This window comes from Anarrhichthys ocellatus, unplaced genomic scaffold, assembly GCF_004355925.1.
Source record: "Anarrhichthys ocellatus isolate YVR2014 unplaced genomic scaffold, GSC_Weel_1.0 scaffold148, whole genome shotgun sequence".
NCBI classification, from domain to species: Eukaryota; Metazoa; Chordata; class Actinopteri; order Perciformes; family Anarhichadidae; genus Anarrhichthys; species Anarrhichthys ocellatus.
This window is the reverse complement of record NW_022280178.1, coordinates 92,788-100,510: the sequence shown is the minus strand read 5'-3', so window position 1 is coordinate 100,510 and position 7,723 is coordinate 92,788. Positions and strand designations below refer to the sequence as shown.

The following is a 7,723-nucleotide window of genomic DNA, read 5'->3' as shown; positions in this document are numbered from 1 at the left end:
ACAAGACTGCAGTTGAGAGAAGACACGTGTGAAGGGATTGTTTCACGAGCTAATTTGAAACCAATTTAAAGCTACATCATCGTCAGACGACCGCTGATGATTTCCCAGAGTGCATTTCAATGCGTTTTACCTCTTTTGATTTCCACGCCGACACCTGCATTCAACCACAGCCTGCTCCGACGTGATTGGTCGATTGGTGACACGGACAACAAACGGAGAACCAGAACACTTCCGATGCCAAAGTCCCGTCGATGAAATAGAATAGCTACATTTAAAGTATCACTATCAGGGAGGTCGGGGCAGACACACAAGTCCTCATGTGCTCTGTCTATTTTCATTTTTACACAATATGCTAATTAGCTGCAAAATTCCGAAAATAATAATCATCTGTTATTCCGTTTCCTCCAGGTGACAATAATAACGGAACTGATGATGTTTTGAGAAGATACAAGTTTCATGATTAAACACGTTAAATGTTAAACACGTTGGTATGAGGGTCAATGCTGTGAATGTTACACTGGAGGTTAGTGTAACAAAACTAAAAAGTTGAATATGAAAGGAGATGTTTATGTTATATTTAGAGCTTGACTGTGTGCAGGAGAAGAGACTGAGCGGATTAACGGCCAGCAGGACAATGACCCTCAAACAGAGAAAGCTTCAAAGAAAAGAAGAGCACAAAGGTCAACGTCCGGACAGGCCAAGTCTTCTCCCACACTTCAACACAATAGAGGGACTTGTGGCAGAACTTATTGTCAATTGACAACATTATTGTCAATATGTAAATCTAATTTAAATCTGTGTAAAGTTCAATATTTAAACAAATATCTATATCTGTCCTAAAAGCTTAATTTTCTTCTTCTTAGATTCTTTTGTTACACGCCGTATTGGTTCACTCGATTTACGTTGTCTTTCAAGTAAAATATCATTTAATATAATATAGTGCCTTTAATCATGTCTGCATGTTCACACACACACACACATGCTTAGAGGCTGTCACTCAAGGCCCTGCAGAGGACACAGTGACAGTCACAGTCAGGTCAGTGGCTGTGGCTCATATTAAATGCAATTATCCTCACTTTCCAGTGTAAAGTCTATCAGTATATCGGCATGGGGGAGACTTGTGGTGCAGCTCCAACAAGAAAAGACATTTATTGGCGGCCGCCAGTGCAGATTTCAGATATGTGTGTCTTTTTGTCCCTTACTGGTTATCCCCCTCTCTGAATATAACAGTCACTAACGACTGCTTATATTTATTGGGAAATGTTCAATGATCTGCCATCAGTAACATTAACATGAACATTCAACAAGGTGATAGGACCAGTGCAGGTGTAGTGCTCACTGACCACCATGAACAAAAACACAACTCAGCCCAGAAGGACTCAAAGTCCTCCCATTGAGCATTCATAACAGCACATATTCAATAAACACACTATAATGTCAAATGTAAGCAGATATACGTGTTTATTAATGTATTAATTACAATATATTTTATGCAGATATATTTCACGTTTCTCAACATTTGTAGTGTTGTTTTCTTCTGTTCTATATTTACATTGTTGATTCATCTTTTTAAATATTTTGTATTATATTTTTTCACGTTTGTTTTCTTCACTAATTATGTTTATTATATGTCCTACATAATTGTTATAGTATTTTTTCATATTTCAAATATTTTGTTCCTCTATTCAATATTCATTAGGGCCCGAGCACCGACGTAGTCCGAGCGGAGGACCTATTGTTATTCTAATGTTTATTATCGCGCGTGTTTCGTTGCAAAAAAGAGGTGCTTGGGATACTGGGAATTTTTTTAAATTTGGCACGCAAGCCAGAATTTGCGAAAATTGCAGTCTGATTGGGGTGTCCAGCTGCGGTATGAAATATTGGCTCGATAGCGCCCCCTATTGAGTAGCCCCAACATTGGGTTTCACCTAGCTGTATGAAATTTGGTAGGTATGTGGATCGTGATGGGACGTACAAAAAAATCCTCTTGGAATTTTTCTCTAAACCAAACAGGAAGTCGGCCATTTTGAATTTTATGATGTTTTTGGACTGTTTCAAGGCGTCGTACTTTAACGAACTCCTCCTAGAGATTTAACCCGATTGACTTCAGATTTGGTCAGTATGCTCTTGAGACCTTGGCAGTGAAAAGTTACTCAAAGATCAAAAAGTTATCGAACTATGTATCCGTGGCGCGGCGTCAAAAAAACACCATTCGCCGCGAAACAGGAAGTTGTTGTAACTCGGCCGTACATTGTCTAATCTGCTCCACATCTCTCTTATGTCATAACATCCTGACCCGGAACCGATCTATATGATAATTTAGAATCATAGTAATAGTGCCACCTAGTGGCAACTGGAAGTTGTACGTTTTGTACTTTGACATCCTGCTCCTCACAGATTAATCAGATCCCTATAAAATGTTGTCAGAACAGCCTTAAGACCTTGATAATGCTTCATTGTGAAGATTGTAAGAAGTTGTTGAAGGGCAGCGACGTGGCGGCTCGGCGAATTTCGATCCTTCGCCATGAACGAATAAACTGATGTAACTCGAGTCCACATCATCAGATCTTTACCAGATTTCACATGTTTGATTAGACTCCGGGCTTGAAGACATCTGCAGGCAAATTTTGAATCATAGTCATAGCGCCACCTACTGGTAACAGGAAGTTAGTCTTTATACTTTGGCTTGTTTCTCTTCGTAGGTAAATCAAATCAACATCAAATTACTTCCACACAAATGTAAGAAGTTCATAATGCTAGTTCATGAAGCTTTTGATGTTTCGTCGAACGCCGTTGCCGTGGTGACGCAGTCTCCGCCGTGAAAAACGAAGGTAATTTTGAGAGGCTAGAAATGCTCGAAACATAAGCAAACTTGGCAAGCAGATTACAAGCCCAGAATTTAGTTATATAATATGATTTTATTGGTTCAGAGTGGCAAATCAGCTCAATAGCTCAAAAAACAATGTAAATTGTCTAATCAACCAGAAATTTCGCAGACCCCCTGCAGTACCTCCGCGGACCCCCTAGGGGTCGCGGACCCCCTGTTGAAGACCTCTGCTCTAAACCCAACCTGAAGGCAGCCATTTTAAACTTTGTATGAATTTTTAGTGTCGTTTTTGCAATTTCCAGGAGCTGTGTATGATGGTCACAGAAATGCACGGCCGTGTCAACCAGAGTCCTGCCAGTACACTCGACATGCGTGAAGTTTGCGAGGGCCCGATCAATGCTGCTTGCAGCTTTAATTATTCTTGTAGCTCTTACATATTTTGACTGTATTTTATTTATTTATATTTACTATTCTATATTTTGCTGTATTTTAACATTTTCAATGTTTTTTTGCTTCTATATTTGTTTCTTGATTTTTGCAATACTTGCTGTTATACATATTCTTATTTGTCTTACTATGTTTATGTTAAGCACCAATATTCTAACTCCTTGAATGTGAAAACCTACGCGGCAATACATGGGATTGTGATTCAGAAGTGAAGCTGCTGTGTAAAGAGAATGAATGATGACAGTTGTAATGAGTTATAATTGCTGACAATACTAAGAAACCCTTAAGCCATCCATATATCTGCTACACTATTAGCCCGAACTAGTTGACTTTACTAGAAAACCGCGTGGAAACCCGTTGCCTCAAACCATGTTTTTACAAATGGAGGAACTAAACAGATCAAGTTGTGTTAACATAGAACCTTAATGAATGCAGTAGACAAATTTAAGTCCACATTAGTAATCTTTACTAAAAATCATTAGTTCACTTGAATTATTTTTTCTTTAGTGTAAGTTTAATGAAATAACTATTTTAAGTTCAACATACATAAGCATATATAAACAAATCACTAATATAACATTATTTATTGCTACTTAAGACCATTAGTTTATTTAAGTAATGTCTTTACTTTTAATTAAATTAATTATACTATTTGATTTTGAGATTTAATGTATTGTTTCAAGAAAATTGTACAGAAGGAAAGAAATTAAACAATACATTTTAATGTTCCAATGTGTTTTATTTTTTCAAAACATTGCATTGTAACTGTTAAAACTGAAAGAAATTCCAACTTGTCGAGAGAAGAAATGCAGCATTACACAGTAACGGTGCCTTGTGAATGACTATTCACATGCAGACATTACAACTTGACTGGATAAGGACAGAGGAACTGGGTTAAACATATCGAAACAACTGAACACAAGCAGTCCTGAGCATACACTGTAAAACACAAGTGGTGGAACATTCCTACTCCTCATTCAACAAACTTATAACATAATTCAAAATAAGTATCTTAGTAGTTAAACATTTCCTGAGAGTCTTTGGTGACAAAGGGGGATTAAAACCATGTGAGGCTTGGTTTGGAGGGGCTAGCAGACTCCACAGTTGAGGTGTCTCTGCATATAAGACCTAAACAGATAGCAAACTCTGCAATGAATAGTATCAAAAACAGGATTTTAAAACATCGCATGTATCACATGTATAACACATACATGTTTAGGCTTGTTCAGTAGGGATGCTGACTGTGGCACGCCTCCTGGAGCTTCCCCTGTCTGCTGCCAGGTTGAACCTCATTGCTGTTTCACACTCTCATCATTTGTGGCGGCACGTGAGACATGATTCTTTCGACAGCATCTGTAATCACAAGCAGATCATACAAAATCCCATGAACCCTCAGTGCAACATATAGCAGACATGCAGTCTAAAAGCTAGTGGCTGTCTGGCATGTAAAGGTTTGCTATGCTATATTCAGAGCTAATATATCATATAACTATTATGTAAAGATTTAGTCGAGTAATATCTACCTGAGCAGAGAATGAAGTTGAAGTTGCAAAGAGAATTTGTAAGTTTGAACACGACCTAAGACCTCTGGGTGACTTCAGATTGTTTTCATTAAATATTACAGTTACTTACCAGGAGCAAAGTCTTGGACTCCATCTGGCTGAAGGACTTTTTCCCATTTATCCCTTTCCAGTTCATTCTCTTCCCAACATCATCGTTGAACATGCGGGCAAGATGTTCCATGTAACCCGTTTTGTGTCATGTCCTCCGATGGTTGCCAGGGAGGAAATTTAAAATGGATCAAAAAAGTACTGTTAACACTTTACAGAATGTTTTTTCTACAATTTCACTCTTAAAATCATGCTTTTAAACATGTTTAAAAAAGGAAAGATAACTTACCGAACAAAGGCTGGCCTCGAGGTAGATCAGCTGCTCTCTCAGGTTTGTCTGAGTTCAGGAGGAAAGGTGAACCTCCCACCCCATTGTATTGTATGCCCCCTGTTGCCTGGGTCCTAATGGTAGGCTGCCTTTTACCTGCCTGCAGTATTTGAACGGGGGGAAAAAGACGCGTTTGATGTGTGGATACCCCGGTGTCCGCAGCGAGTCCGCTGTTTGACGGTGCGCGATCCGGGGGCGACCTGAGCCGACTTATGAACTCACAATATGTACACTTCCATTGCATCTTCACAAGAACCTGTGAAAACAAGAAGAAAACTATTGGCTCAACTTTCAGTTCAACAACCCAGTTCCAGTAACATTAACATCACTGCAAAACGTTACCCAGCCTCTGCTAATAACCAACTAATGACCTCGTGCCTTGAGAAGCTAGCTAAGTTACTGCTATAAATGCAATAAATAACTCCTGCGCAACCTAACCAAACACCATTTTGAAAAGCTAAAGTAACGTTATTGTCAGCTAGCTTAAAACACAGCACATGCAAACACGTGTTAAAGTTATAAACTGGACCCACAGAAAATCGTTAGCATGCTAACGTTAGCGTTTAGCTTACTTGTTGAAATAAATGCTCCCAGAATGATATCTAACGTTACAGTCAATATGGTGAGAGTACACACTCACCATTCCACTTGGTTCAAAGTTGTTGCAGAAATCCCGCAGCTCCGTCAAAAGCCAGGATAGGTTTCGCGGTCGGACGCAGGACTCCTCTGGGCTCGTCACTGCGCTGCACACGGCACTAATGCTTAATCGAGTGAAATTCAAACGGGCCCCTCCCCCCCCTTACAGAAACGTAACCTACCAAGTTATCTCTGCTAAACATGATCATTGCACTCAATATTTCAGTTGATTAGTGCAAACTACTAAATAGATTTTGTAATGACACAGTTGTTTTACAAAACACGCAAGTATAAGTAATGACTACTCAAAAGTTTAATTTGAAATAAATTCGGGTTTACAGTGTATCAACTACATTATAGTGAGTTATAACCCACATGTTGGTTTACTGCTTCTAAATGCTGAATACGGAGGGTAAGAGTCGAATGTTACCGGACTGTCAGTGAGGAGAGGAGGGGGCGAAGAACAGTGGTGCTCTTTGTGCAGCTCATCATGACTCTCTACAGTACCGCTTACTTGTTCTTGTGGTCAAGTTGGCGTCAGAAGAATAAAGATGTCACAGATTATTGCAGGCTTCATGAGCTCCTTAAAAGCAAAAGTCTGGCACTTGTGCTCGTTGGACATCTTCCCAAGAATCAATCAAGAAGATGAATATCTCTTTAATCTGTGTGTGCAGTGCAGGGACAGGTCTGAGACACATCCATTAGAAGACTACACCTTCCATCACCTCCAAAGCTATACTTTATTCAGGCACTTTTTGTAAATGATGTTTACAAGGAACTACCAAAGAAAGTAATCCATCCACACATAGTGTCAATGTTTATTAAGGGAGACACTACGGGTGAATAGGGTAAACTGTTTAAATAATACATACCACCATGACACTTCCCCAGTTGATTTATTACATAAAGACAATATCTTTCTTTTATTACAAGTTATCTCAAATGTTGTGATTAAATATGCAAATGAGGCATTATCTAATGGTAACTTTTGGTACATTTAGGAGAAATCTACGGACGCAAATAGACAAATTGGTAAAATGGATGTTTTCTTTCCACTAGTCTGAAAGAAGACCAAGACTATGTTAAGGGAGCAGCAGGTGAGAAGTCTCCCCTTAAAATGCTACATCTTGGTCATCGACTGCTGGCAACATTCTAGAACTGGAGCCACGAGCTGTGACAGCCGATCAAAAGGAGCATGATCACAATCTAAAAATATGCTGAATAGAAACAAATGACAACGAAAAATGTATTGAGATGGGCAATGCCAATAAATATTTTTTATCAGCAAAAGCCAAAGTCTTGGACTTTTTTCATCCATTATTGCTGACGTTCCTGTGTAAAGATAGCATCGTCATGACAATCCTTATGCGTTGTGTTTTGGCAAGAGTCTGGCGATACCATACGTACCATGATACAGGCGATACCATTCAATATACCGCCATACTGTAAGCAAGGCCATACTGCAATTGTTAAGATCAGATTTTAGGAAAACTGCTTTCTGCATGAAAACTGAGTAAAATAAAGTTGACTTATTAATGCAGTCTTAAGTCTTAACAGTGAGATCTGTATTTGCATTTATCTCAGTGCCTGTAACATCCAACAGCAGCACTACTTTGAGAGATCACATATCTTTGAAATCAAATAGTTCATCTTTGCATGTAAACATTTATTAAATATTTATAGTGTTTTTGAAGATCGATACAGTACCACATAACATAACGTCGCGATACTCTATATTTTCAATATTTCCGTGCACACCTAACAATGAAATAATGAATTGTTCTTATTGGTAAAGTTTCCTCTACAGCTTCAGTATTAACTCGGTTCCATTGTGAAAACTGAAGGTCCCATAAATGCCTCTGCTACACCTGAGAA

At 38.8% G+C, this 7,723-nt stretch overlaps 1 long non-coding RNA gene across 1 annotated transcript; it reads right to left on the bottom strand.

Moving 5' to 3' along the window:
• Positions 1-4,035: 4,035 nt before the first annotated feature.
• LOC116400116 (uncharacterized) lies at positions 4,036-6,178 on the bottom strand. Its single transcript, XR_004213891.1, has 3 exons — positions 5,853-6,178; positions 4,907-5,468; positions 4,036-4,627 (listed from the first exon to the last, which is right to left on the bottom strand). It is a non-coding gene; the product is annotated as an uncharacterized LOC116400116 (long non-coding RNA).
• Positions 6,179-7,723: the final 1,545 nt, after the last annotated feature.